The sequence below is a fragment of the Procambarus clarkii genome, unplaced genomic scaffold (assembly GCF_040958095.1).
Source record: "Procambarus clarkii isolate CNS0578487 unplaced genomic scaffold, FALCON_Pclarkii_2.0 HiC_scaffold_109, whole genome shotgun sequence".
NCBI classification, from domain to species: domain Eukaryota; kingdom Metazoa; phylum Arthropoda; class Malacostraca; order Decapoda; family Cambaridae; genus Procambarus; species Procambarus clarkii.
This window is the reverse complement of record NW_027189142.1, coordinates 272,804-287,118: the sequence shown is the minus strand read 5'-3', so window position 1 is coordinate 287,118 and position 14,315 is coordinate 272,804. Positions and strand designations below refer to the sequence as shown.

At 43.1% G+C, this 14,315-nt stretch overlaps 2 non-coding genes across 2 annotated transcripts; both read left to right on the top strand.

Annotated features, from left to right (window-relative positions):
* The first annotated feature begins 2,828 nt into the window (after positions 1–2,828).
* Positions 2,829–2,947, top strand: LOC138360365 (5S ribosomal RNA). The gene has a single exon (XR_011226313.1). It is a non-coding gene; the product is annotated as a 5S ribosomal RNA (ribosomal RNA).
* An 8,125-nt stretch (positions 2,948–11,072) lies between these two features.
* On the top strand, positions 11,073–11,192 carry LOC138360369 (5S ribosomal RNA). The gene has a single exon (XR_011226317.1). It is a non-coding gene; the product is annotated as a 5S ribosomal RNA (ribosomal RNA).
* The last annotated feature ends 3,123 nt before the right edge of the window (positions 11,193–14,315 follow it).

Sequence of the window (14,315 nt, the reverse complement as noted above, 5' to 3'; positions counted from 1 at the left end):
GATTCACACAACTTCAACACCATGACTGGACGCGGCAAGGGAGGCAAGGGACTCGAAAGGGTGGCGCCAAGCGTCATCGTAAGGTGCTACGTGACAACATCCAGGGCATCACCAAGCCCGCTATTCGTCGCTTAGCTCGTCGTGGCGGCGTGAAGCGTATTTCGGGTCTCATCTACGAAGAGACCCGTGGCGTCCTGAAGGTGTTCCTCGAGAACGTCATCCGTGATGCTGTAACCTACACGGAACACGCCAAGAGGAAGACCGTCCACTGCTATGGACGTGGTGTACGCTCTGAAGCGCCAGGGTCGTACCCTCTTACGGATTCGGCGGATAAGAGCTTGGCTAATCCATCGATTCCACCCACCACCACCTCAAAACGGGACCTAATTAGGTCCCTATACTTTTTTACTGAAGGGCTTAATAGACGATAACATAATTGTTTTGATATCAGCTAGCACATTGGGTCTTATGAAATCTATTTTTTATCCTCGCATGCTTAAAGGGACTCTGATTGGGGGAGGGAGGGGGGGGGGGAAGGTTTGTTACGTTATATACTAGCAGAGCAGGATCATTGGTGGGGGTGAGGGGGAGAGAGAGAGAGAGAGAGAGAGAGATCTTTCCAACTCTTCCTTTTTACATGAGTGAGCTACCCGTTTATTCATTTTATCCTTCTCAGAGCTGTTTTGATAGTATCCAAATGATTGGTAAATGAAAAGGGAGGACACGAATATCTACCCAGAAATTCAGGACTGGCAATCGATATGCATGTTTGAGTGCGAATCTTTTCTCTCTCAACTTAGGTTACGTTTATGTCGTACCTAAAAAGCGAGAACCACACTATTGGGACAAGTATGCAAGGGCCCAATTTTCCTAACAAGCACAGTTAATTTTGTTATTTTCGAACATTTCTTTCAAATTGGTTTATCCAATTAACAGTATTATATTAAGATCATGAATTGCTGGGTTAGTTAGGTTAGGTTAGGTTAGGTTTAGGTTTAGGTTAGCTTAGGTTAGGTTAGGTTTAGGTTAGGGTTAGCTTAGCTTAGCTTGGGTTTAGCTTAGGTTAGGTTAGGTTAGCTTAGCTTGGGTTAGCATAGGTTAGGTTAGGTTTGATTACATTTCTATGTTAGATTTAACTCAAATTCAAACAATTGCAGTCATTCGGCTTGTTAGTCAGACTTGCCTCTAATAGGGGCAATTTGTCTACAAGACTATTTAGTTTTGTGTGCATATATATATATATATATATATATATATAATATATATATATATATATATATATATATATATATATATATATATATATATATATATTATAGCTTCAAGACTCCGAACCAATATAGAAGCATCAAGAGGAAGTGCTTGTGTTATGGGCCAATAGGCCTTCTGCAGTTACTTCCATTCTTATGTTTTTATTCCCATTGGTTCGTGTTTTATCTTGTGTAAATGTCAATCACCTCACCAAAAACTTTGGTACCATATCACCTCACCCATGTATGTGTGTATATATATATATATATATATATATATATATATATATATATATATAATATATATATATATATATATATATATATATATATATATATATATACAGAGTAAATCTACCCCAAAAGTAATGATTTATTTGTCTACAAAACTAAACTCTTTTTGGAATCATATGAGGCCCCTCCACTGAGGGGGGAGGCCTGGATGTTTATTGTCATGTGTATTCATGCTGCTTGCATGTCGTCGTTTATTTTGCCTTTGTTGTTTTCTTGACAGCTTTCTTTGCCTTGGGTGGTTTGGGAGATTTTGAAGCTCTCTTTATTTTGGGCTTTTTGTTCCCAACAACAAGCTGCTGCTGCTGCTGCTTCTTTTCAAGGCTGTAGGTGGTTTGTTGCTTGTGGCGGCTTTCTTGGGAGTTACCACGGCCTTCTTTGCTGCTGTAGATGGTTTCTTGGTTGTGGTGGCTTTCTTGGGAGTTAGAACGGGCCCTCTTCTCTGCTACGGCCAGCTTGAATGATCCACTAGCTCCACTTCCCTTGGTCTGAACAAGAATGCCGTCAGCCACTGCTTTCTTGAGAAATCTTCGGATGTAAATGGCGATCTTGGCAGCCTCGACTTTGTTGTTGGCAACAACGTACTTCTTGATTGCTTGTAGAGACGAGCCCTTACGGTCTTTGAGTGCTGCGACCGCGGCTAGAACCATTTGACTAGTTTTCGGGTGAGCAACCTGGACGCGAGGTTTCCTGGTGGTGGCCACCACAGCAGCAGCCGCAGCCTTCTTGGTAGGCTTTGCTTCTACCATGATGATGATGAGATAACCAAGGTGATGAGAGACGCTCAGACAGTCACGGGGGAATGATGCTGCCGCCGCTTGAGCCGAACCTATTTATGTGCCGGCACGGTACAGAAGCTGCAACCTGGCAACTCGTCCACCAATCACAACGTTGGTTTTACGGCTCCGAAACCTGGATCCCATATCTTCTCTAAAATAGAAGCATTTGTTCATGTTCTTTGTAAAAGTATCATAAAGCAGGACAGATGAGACAAATATCATAAAAACTGAAGAGCAGATGAGCACACACATGTATGTATTACAAAAGAAAATCCACAAATTCATTAGAAATTGGCAGGGCAGGCTGAGGAAGTAGGTAGATGTAAAATGTCTGTAAATGGCGAAAAGAACATAACCCAAGACTGAATAAACGATGTTAAATATCCATGCCAAGGAGACAAAAATATGTTAGGATACAATTACCATTAAGACACCACAAGAAGGTCCGTATCCTGCCGTGATGACTAAAAAGAGTTGGTTATTAGCCACAATGTGTAGGCAGTCTCATGCCAACGGCCATACCACGTTGAGAACACCGCTTCTCGTCCGATCAGCGAAGTTAAGCGACGTTGGGTTTGGTTAGTACTTGGATGGGTGACCGCCTGGGAACACCAAATGCTGTTGGCAATAATGTGTTTTGTTTTGTTTTGTTTTGTTTCGTTTGTTTTTGTTTGAATGGCTGGCTCCACGGGAAATTCACGGAGTTGTGTGGAATAAGGCCTGGTAAAATGAATTAATATGTATGTCATGTTTAAAACAACTCGCTATAATAGAGTGTGTGAGGCTTTATACAAAAACAAACAACCAAAACAAAACATGTTGTTTATATATATATTATATATATATATATATAATTATATATATATAGATATATATATATATATATATATATATATATATATATATGCTTAATCCGGGTTTGAACTCGCAACTCCAAGAATACGCATCACTTATATACACTTTACCACTGGACCACAGCTGCAGGACACAAGCTTGATGCTGAGGTATCAATTTAATGACGTAAATGCCATTTCCACAATAAATGATAATTTAAAAGTATTTGTATGTACAAATCTTTTCTGTTTAAAAAGGCTACAATATCAGTTACTGATATAATTTGTGTTAATGTTTCTATACCCACAGGAAGGCATGTTTTTGCTTATATGTAAGGGGTACGGAGAAGGAATCCACAGACCATCAGTCCCCTTCCCCCCCCCCCCCCCTCCCACCTACTACCACCACCACCACCACCACCACTACTCACCACCACCACCACTACTCACCACCACCACCAATCACCACCAATCACCACCAATCACCACCACCACACCTAACCGAAAACCCCCTAACACATCAACACCTCCCCCCAATCAACAGGCGAAATAATAACCCTCAAATGCCTGCCTGCCTGCCAGCCAGCCAATACTAACGGTCTTCTCAGAAAGAAAATCTCTTTGTATCTGTATTACTTGATGAAATGTATGATTCTAATAATGAAAAATAAATTTTGATGTCGGTTGTATGAGCATAATGACCAATATGCACATGATATGAATGAATTAAATAGTGTAGTTTTAAGTAATTAGGTTGTAGACACATTAAGCGGATATGATATTTGACGCGTCCAGAACTGGTGATTTTTGGTTTAGTTTTAAATGCACCACCACCATTGCTTCCCCAGAGCCTAATTAAGGACCGGTAAAAGGAGTCAATATGTATGTCATCTATAAAACCAAAGAATGAATAAAAACACACACACACACACACACCTACATAATAGTATTAGGAAGATTGTATGGCAAAAAAAAAAAAAAAGTACTCCCATTGGGTCGTTTGAACTCGCGACTTCCAAAAACACCAGCCACACACCTTACCACCCAGCCACCATAGAGTTGGTATAATTGTGCAACTTTAGTTATAAAAGTAAAGTTCTTATTGTCTCAAATCTTATTGTCTGTTCTATGAAAAGGCATGATGTAAATTATGTATTTTTTGAATGATTGAATTGTAGGCACATTAAGCGGATTCGATATTTGATATATCCAGAAAAGGTGATTTCTGTTCAGTTTTAAAATGCATCACTGTTAACGCTAAAGGACTGGTAAAACGACTCGATGTTTGTCATTTTAAAATAAACACTAAAACTAGGCCCTTAACATATATAATGTTTGAATATAAATTGAATGCATATAAATACAAAGTGGGAGTGGCTGGCTGGCTGGCTGCTGCTGGCTGGCTGGCTGGCTGGCTGGCTGGCTGGCTGCCTGGCTGGCCTGCCTGGCCTGGCTGCCTGCCTGCCTGCCTGCCTGCCTGCCTGCCCTGCCTGCCTGCCTGCCTGGCCTGGCTGGCTGGCTGGCTGGCTGCTGGCCGCCCGCCCGCCCCGCCCGCCCGCCCGCCCGCCCGCCTGCTTGCCTTGCCTTGCCTTGCCTTGCCTTGCTGTCCTGTCCTGTCCTGTTCTGTTATTGCCTTGCCTTGCCTTGCCTTCTTGCCTTGCCTTGCCCTGCCCTGCCCTGCCTTGGCTGCAGCTGGCTGGCTGGCCGTAAATCAACTCTTAACAACACCATACCACACCACACCATCACTCATCACCCATCACCCACCACCGGCCCCAGTCTCCCAGCCTCTCTTATATACCCGAGCAGGCCCTTTAAAATTATTTGAATTGTTGCACTTCGGCCAATGGCAGGCACGATCGCTGCTGCTCAAACATATTCTGGTTCACAAGTATTAATATATATATATATATATATATATATATATATATATATATATATTATATATATATATATATATATATATATATATATATATATATATATATATATATATATATTCATGAAACACATTAAAACCTTGATCATTTATTCATTCATTACGTCTAGTGAAGAATTGCTTTTGTTCATTTGTATGATTAAAAATTAATAGAATATGAATTCCTCGCTTAAAGTAAAATATAAAATATATATTGGATTTATATGATTGGTTAATATTCCAAGTGATGCTGAATATCCCCTATAATTTTGTTTTGTTTGTTTGTTTGTTATGTACACATTCCAAATGAAATCAATATAAATGTTATTATTAATGTTTGAAAGTTGATTGTCTACTTGATCTCTCTATTAAAGTGTGTGTGGCTCCGGATGGAGCCTGGTTATGGTATTTGTCGTGGTGGGTGGCAGAAGTGCTTACTTCTTCTCTGTCTTCTTTGGCAAAAGAACTGCCTGAATGTTTGGAAGAACACCTCCCTGTGCAATGTTACGCCAGACAGAAGTTTGTTGAGTTCTTCGTCGTTGCGGATGGCCAACTGCAAGTGACGTGGGATGATACGGGTCTTCTTGTTGTCACGTGCGGCGTTACCGGCGAGCTCCAGAACTTCGGCAGCGAGGTATTCCATGACGGCTGCCAGGTAGACAGGAGCGCCAGCACCGACGCGTTCGGCGTAGTTGCCCTTACGCAGCAGACGGTGAATTCTGCCCACGGGGAACTGAAGTCCGGCCCTGCTGGAGCGAGACTTTGACTTGCCCTTCACTTTGCCTCCCTTGCCGCGTCCTGACATTGCTGCTGCTGTTGTGGGTTTGGTGTCTTTTATGCCGCCCCGCAGATCGAGCTTCGTGTTATATACCCCGCTCAGGATCAAGGGAGCCCGCCACTGACCAATCAGCGCGCTCCGCCACGCGACCCGCTCTGAGCTGAGTCGCGAGCGGGATATAAAAGGAAAGCTCGCCTCGCGCAAAAGTTCAGTACTTAAAGTTCATTATTGTATCGCAACGCCAGCCAGCACGAGCATCATCATGCCACCCAAGGCATCTGGAAAGGCTGCCAAGAAGGCCGGAAAGGCCCAGAAGGCCATTGCCAAGGGCGATAAGAAAAAGAAGCGCAGGAGGAAGGAGAGCTACAGCATCTACATCTACAAAGTGCTGAAGCAGGTCCACCCCGACACTGGTATCTCTTCCAAGCCATGTCGATCATGAACTCGTTCGTGAACGACATCTTCGAGCGCATCGCCGCCGAGGCTTCTCGCCTGGCCCACTACAACAAGCGTTCCACCATTACCAGTCGGGAGATCCAGACGGCTGTAAGGCTCCTGTTGCCCGGAGAACTGGCCAAGCACGCCGTCTCTGAGGGCACTAAGGCCGTCACCAAGTACACCTCCTCCAAGTAAACGGCTTACTTACTGCCCTGTGGTGGTGGCTTGGCCTCAAACCAACAAACTCGGCTCCATTGGAGCCACACTTTAATTTCTAAAGAGATTGTGAGTGTTAGACACCATACTATTATAACAAAAACCTCTGTCACTGAAAGCAAATAGCTATAAAATGAGAATATTTATGAAACTGTCTGTGTGTGTTTTCTCTCTCTCAGTGTCTGTCTGTCTGTCTGTCTGTCTGTCTGTCTGTCTGTCTGTCTGCCTGCCTGCCTGCCTGCTTCTGTCTGGTCTGTCTGTCTGTCTGTCTGTCTGTCTGTCCTGTCTGTCTGTGTTGTCGTCTTCTCTCTCTTCTCTCTCTCTCATCTCTCTCTCTCTCTCTCTCTCATCTCTCTCCTCTCTCTCTCTCGTCTCTCTCTCTCTCTCTCAACACATATAAGCACTCGGTATCTTTTTTCTAGAGATTAGAGATTCATTGTTATGTTCCACATTAGGATTACTATGCAGGCCACCCTCTTAGGTTGAAAATGTCAAGAAAACGGTTAATTTAAAATGTCATCTCCTAACTTAACAGATTAAAGCCAGAGGACCGAAACAGAATAAAACAGGACTGGACAGTATATGTCACTTATACAAGCTGCTTTTATTTCTAGTACAGTATGACAATTTTATTTTGGGGGGGGGGGGGGGGGGGGGTGATCCTTGACAGTGCATAGAGTGAAAAGCGACGGCGTTTTGTTTGTAAGAGAACAGGTTGTACTACAAATGACTTGATTTATTGATATCACATGTATGTATGACACCTAAATTATGCTAGGAATGTCTGAAATCTCCTTAGAAGGATATTTTGGGCCCTGAGAAGGGCCGAGTTTGGTGTATACTAGGGTGGTCGATTTAGCTTATGCACGCTCTCCACGGATACGGCGAGCAAGCTGAATGTCCTTTGGCATGATGGTGACACGCTTGGCGTGGATGGCACAGAGGTTAGTGTCCTCGAAGAGACCGACCAGGTAAGCCTCGGATGCCTCCTGTAAAGCCATGACGGCAGACGACTGGAAGCGAAGATCGGTCCTTGAAGTCCTGGCAATCTCGCGCACCAGACGCTGGAAGGGAAGTTTCCTGATGAGCAACTCGGTGCTCTTCTGGTAACGACGGATCTCACGCAGGGCGAACCGTTCCGGGCCTGTAACGGTGAGGCTTCTTCACACCCCCTGTGGCAGGAGCAGACTTGCGTGCTGCCTTGGTGGCCAGCTGCTTACGAGGAGCCTTGCCTCCCGTGGACTTGCGAGCAGTCTGCTTGGTGGCGAGCCATGGTGAACAACTGTGGTTTGTGATGGCCGGCGCCGAAAAATTTTTGCTTATATACGCCGTCTCGAGGCGCTTGCTCGAGCGCCATTGGCTGCTCGACTCGCCTACGTCACCCCGTTTGCCCCTCCCCTCCTTCCTCTGGCTGCAGCCAACAGGCGGCTCACCTCAATCACTATTATCGCTGATTTTGCTCTATTTTTGGATTTGTGCAAAAGTCATTTCACAGGGACGTGAAACAGACGAGTAGGCAACTGCAGTTTTGAAAGCGTTGTGAGAAAGCCGTGTCTACTCGACCACAAGCGTAAAGTAAGGGCAGGCAGGAGTTGCAATGCTACTAGTACGTCCGCTTGATGGGATATAGTCGGGAAATCGTGCGGGCATTCGTCAATTCGATTCACACAACTTCAACACCATGACTGGACGCGGCAAGGGAGGCAAGGGACTCGGAAAGGGTGGCGCCAAGCGTCATCGTAAGGTGCTACGTGACAACATCCAGGGCATCACCAAGCCCGCTATTCGTCGCTTAGCTCGTCGTGGCGGCGTGAAGCGTATTTCGGGTCTCATCTACGAAGAGACCCGTGGCGTCCTGAAGGTGTTCCTCGAGAACGTCATCCGTGATGCTGTAACCTACACGGAACACGCCAAGAGGAAGACCGTCACTGCTATGGACGTGGTGTACGCTCTGAAGCGCCAGGGTCGTACCCTCTACGGATTCGGCGGATAAGAGCTTGGCTAATCCATCGATTCCACCCACCACCACCTCAAAACGGACCTAATTAGGTCCCTATACTTTTTTACTGAAGGGCTTAATAGACGATAACATAAATTGTTTTGATATCAGCTAGCACATTGGGTCTTATGAAATCTATTTTTTATCCTCGCATGCTTAAAGGGACTCTGATTGGGGAGGGAGGGGGGGGGGGGGGAAGGTTTGTTACGTTATATACTAGCAGAGCAGGATCATTGGTGGGGGGGTGAGGGGGGAGAGAGAGAGAGAGAGAGAGAGAGAGATCTTTCCCAACTCTTCCTTTTACATGAGTGAGCTACCCGTTTTATTCATTTATCCTTCTCAGAGCTGTTTTGATAGTATCCAAATGATGGTAAATGAAAAGGGAGGACACGAATATCTACCCAGAATTCAGGACTGGCAATCGATATGCATGTTTGAGTGCGAATCTTTTCTCTCTCAACTTAGGTATACGTTTATGTCGTACCTAAAAGCGAGAACCACACTATTGGGACAAGTATGCAAGGCCCAATTTTCCTAACAAGCACAGTTAATTTTGTTATTTTCGAACATTTCTTTCCAAATTGGTTTATCCAATTAACAGTATTATATTAAGATCATGAATTGCTGGGTTAGGTTAGGTTAGGTTAGGTTAGGTTAGGTTAGGTTAGCTTAGGTTAGGTTAGGTTAGGTTAGGTTAGCTTAGCTTAGCTTGGGTTAGCTTAGGTTAGGTTAGGTTAGCTTAGCTTGGGTTAGCATAGGTTAGGTTAGGTTTGATTACATTTCTATGTTAGATTTAACTCAAATTCAAAACAATTGCAGTCATTCGGCTTGTGAGTCAACTTGCCTCTAATAGGGGCAATTTGTCTAACAAGACTATTTAGTTTTGTGTGCATATATATATATATATATATATATATATATATATATATATATATATATATATATATATATATATATATATATTATATATTACTATATAATATATTATATATATATATATTATATATATATATATATATATATATATATATATAATATATTATATATATATATATATATATTATAGCTTCAAGACTCCGAACCAATATAGAAGCATCAAGAGGAAGTGCTTGTGTTATGGGCCAATAGGCCTTCTGCAGTTACTTCCATTCTTATGTTTTTATTCCATTGGTTCGTGTTTTATCTTGTGTAAATGTCAATCACCTTACCCAAAACTTTGGTACCATATCACCTCACCCATGTGTATATATAATATATATTATATATATATATATATATATATATATATATATATATATTATATATATATATATATATATATATATATATATATAATATACAGAGTAAATCTACCCCAAAAGTAATGATTTATTTGTCTACAAAACTAAACTCTTTTTGGAATCATATGAGGCCCCTCCACTGAGGGGGGAGGCCTGGATGTTTATTGTCATGTGTATTCATGCTGCTTGCATGTCATCGTTTATTTTGCCTTTGTTGTTTTCTTGACAGCTTTCTTTGCCTTGGGTGGTTTGGGAGATTTTTGAAGCTCTCTTTATTTTGGGCTTTTGTTCCCAACAACAAGCTGCTGCTGCTGCTTCTTTTTCAAGGCTGTAGGTGGTTTGTTGCTTGTGGCGGCTTTCTTGGGAGTTACCACGGCCTTCTTTGCTGCTGTAGATGGTTTCTTGGTTGTGGTGGCTTTCTTGGGAGTTAGAACGGCCCTCTTCTCTGCTACGGCCAGCTTGAATGATCCACTAGCTCCACTTCCCTTGGTCTGAACAAGAATGCCGTCAGCCACTGCTTTCTTGAGAAATCTTCGGATGTAAATGGCGATCTTGGCAGCCCGACTTTGTTGTTGGCAACAACGTACTTCTTGATTGCTTGTAGAGACGAGCCCTTACGGTCTTTGAGTGCTGCGACCGCGGCTAGAACCATTTGACTAGTTTTCGGGTGAGCAACCTGGACGCGAGGTTTCCTGGTGGTGGCCACCACAGCAGCAGCCGCAGCCTTCTTGGTAGGCTTTGCTTCTACCATGATGATGATGAGATAACCAAGGTGATGAGAGACGCTCAGACAGTCACGGGGGAATGATGCTGCCGCCGCTTGAGCCGAACCTATTTATGTGCCGGCACGGTACAGAAGCTGCAACCTGGCAACTCGTCCACCAATCACAACGGTTGGTTTTACGGCTCCGAAACCTGGATCCCATATCTTCTCTAAAATAGAAGCATTTGTTCATGTTCTTTGTAAAAGTATCATAAAGCAGGACAGATGAGACAAATATCATAAAAACTGAAGAGCAGATGAGCACACACATGTATGTATTACAAAAGAAAATCCACAAATTCATTAGAAATTGGCAGGGCAGGCTGAGGAAGTAGGTAGATGTAAAATGTCTGTAAATGGCGAAAGAACATAAACCCAAGACTGAATAAACGATGTTAAATATCCATGCCAAGGAGACAAAAATATGTTAGGATACAATTACCATTAAGACACCACAAGAAGGTCCGTATCCTGCCGTGATGACTAAAAAGAGTTGGTTATTAGCCACAATGTGTAGGCAGTCTCATGCCAACGGCCATAACCACGTTGAGAACACCGCTTCTCGTCCGATCAGCGAAGTTAAGCAACGTTGGGTTTGGTTAGTACTTGGATGGGTGACCGCCTGGGAACACCAAATGCTGTTGGCAATAATGTTTTTTGTTTTGTTTTGTTTTGTTTCGTTTGTTTTTGTTTGAATGGCTGGCTCCACGGGAAATTCACGGAGTTGTGTGGAATAAGGCCTGGTAAAATGAATTAATATGTATGTCATGTTTAAAAAACAAACTCGCTTAATATAGTGTGTGAGGCTTTATACAAAAACAAACAACCAAAACAAAACATGTTGTTTTATATATATATTATATATATATATATATATATATATATATATATATATATATATATATATATATATATATATATATAGCTTAATCCGGGTTTGAAACTCGCAACTCCAAGGAATACGCATCACTTATATACACTTTACCACTGGACCCAGCTGCAGGACACAAGCTTGATGCTGAGGTATCAATTTAATGACGTAAATGCCATTTCCACAAATAAATGATAATTTAAAAAGTATTTGTATGTACAAAATCTTTTCTGTTTAAAAGGCTACAATATCAGTTACTGATATAATTTGTGTTAATGTTTCTATAACCCACAGGAAGGCATGTTTTTGCTTATATGTAAGGGGTAACGGAGAAGGAATCCACAGACCATCAGTCCCCTTCCCCCCCCCCCCCCCCCCTCCCAACCTACTACCACCACCACCACCACCACCACCACCACCACTACCACCACTACTCACCACCAATCACCACCACCACCATCACCACCAATCACCACCAATCACCACCACCACACCTAACCGAAAACCCCTAACACATCAACCCTCCCCCAATCAACAGGCGAAATAATAACCCTCAAATGCCTGCCTGCCTGCCAGCCAGCCAATACTAACGGTCTTCTCAGAAAGAAAATCTCTTTGTATCTGTATTACTTGATGAAATGTATGATTCTAATAATGAAAATAAATTTTGATGTCGTTGTATGAGCATAATGACCAATATGCACATGATATGAATGAATTAAATAGTGTAGTTTTAAGTAATTAGGTTGTAGACACATTAAGCGGATATGATATTTGACGCGTCCAGAACTGGTGATTTTTGGTTTAGTTTTAAATGCACCACCACCATTGCTTCCCCAGAGCCTAATTAAGGACCGGTAAAAGGAGTCAATATGTATGTCATCTATAAAACCAAAGAATGAATAAAAACCACACACACACACACACCTACATAATAGTATTAGGAAGATTGTATGGGCAAAAAAAAAAAGTACTCCCATTGGGTCGTTTGAACTCGCGACTTCCAAAACACCAGCCACACACCTTACCACCCAGCCACCATAGAGTTGGTATAATTGTGCAACTTTAGTTATAAAAGTAAAGTTCTTATTGTCTCAAATCTTATTGTCTGTTCTATGAAAAGGCATGATGTAAATTATGTATTTTTGATGATTGAATTGTAGGCACATTAAGCGGATTCGATATTTGATATATCCAGAAAAGGTGATTTCTGTTCAGTTTTAAAATGCATCACTGTTAACGCTAAAGGACTGGTAAAAACGACTCGATGTTTGTCATTTTTAAAATAAACACTAAAACTAGGCCCTTAACATATATAATGTTTGAATATAATTGAATGCATATAAATACAAAGTGGGAGTTGCTGGCTGGCTGGCTGGCTGGCTGGCTGGCTGCCTGGCTGGCTGGCTTGCCTGGCTGCCTGCTGGCTGCCTGCCTGCCTGCCTGCCTGCCTGCCTGCCTGCCTGCCTGCCTGCCTGCCTGGCCTGCCTGGCTGGCTGGCTGGCTGGCCGCCCGCCCGCCCGCCCGCCCGCCCGCCGCCCGCCTGCTTGCCTTGCCTTGCCTTGCCTTGCCTTGCCTGTCCTGTCCTGTCCTGTTCTGTTATTGCCTTGCCTTGCCTTGCCTTGCCTTGCCTTGCTTGCCCTGCCCTGCCCTGCCTTGGCTGCAGCTGGCTGGCTGGCCGTAAATCAACTCTTAACAACACCATACCACACCACACCATCACTCATCACCCATCACCCACCACCGGCCCCAGTCTCCCAGCCTCTCTTATATACCCGAGCAGGCCCTTTAAATTATTTGAATTGTTGCACTTCGGCCAATGGCAGGCACGATCGCTGCTGCTCAAACATATTCTGGTTCACAAGTATTAATATATATATATATATATATATATATATATATTATATATATATATATATATATATATAGTATATATATATATATATATATATATATATTATTCATGAAACACATTAAAACCTTGATCATTTATTCATTCATTACGTCTAGTGAAGAATTGCTTTTGTTCATTTGTATGATTAAAAATTAATAGAATATGAATTCCTCGCTTAAAGTAAAATATAAAATATATATTGGATTTATATGATTGGTTAATATTCCAAGTGATGCTGAATATCCCCTATAATTTTGTTTTGTTTGTTTGTTTGTTATGTACACATTCCAAATGAAATCAATATAAATGTTATTATTAATGTTTGAAAGTTGATTGTCTACTTGAATCTCTCTATTAAAGTGTGTGTGGCTCCGGATGGAGCCTGGTTATGGTATTTGTCGTGGTGGGTGGCAGAAGTGCTTACTTCTTCTCTGTCTTCTTTGGCAAAAGAACTGCCTGAATGTTTGGAAGAACACCTCCCTGTGCAATGGTTACGCCAGACAGAAGTTTGTTGAGTTTCTTCGTCGTTGCGGATGGCCAACTGCAAGTGACGTGGGATGATACGGGTCTTCTTGTTGTCACGTGCGGCGTTACCGGCGAGCTCCAGAACTTCGGCAGCGAGGTATTCCATGACGGCTGCCAGGTAGACAGGAGCGCCAGCACCGACGCGTTCGGCGTAGTTGCCCTTACGCAGCAGACGGTGAATTCTGCCCACGGGGAACTGAAGTCCGGCCCTGCTGGAGCGAGACTTTGACTTGCCCTTCACTTTGCCTCCCTTGCCGCGTCCTGACAATTGCTGCTGCTGTTGTGGGTTTGTGGTGTTTTATGCCGCCCCGCAGATCGAGCTTCGTGTTATATACCCCGCTCAGGATCAAGGGAGCCCGCCACTGACCAATCAGCGCGCTCCGCCACGCGACCCGCTCTGAGCTGAGTCGCGAGCGGGATATAAAAGGAAAGCTCGCCTCGCGCAAAAGTTCATTATTGTATCGCAACGCCAGCCAGCAC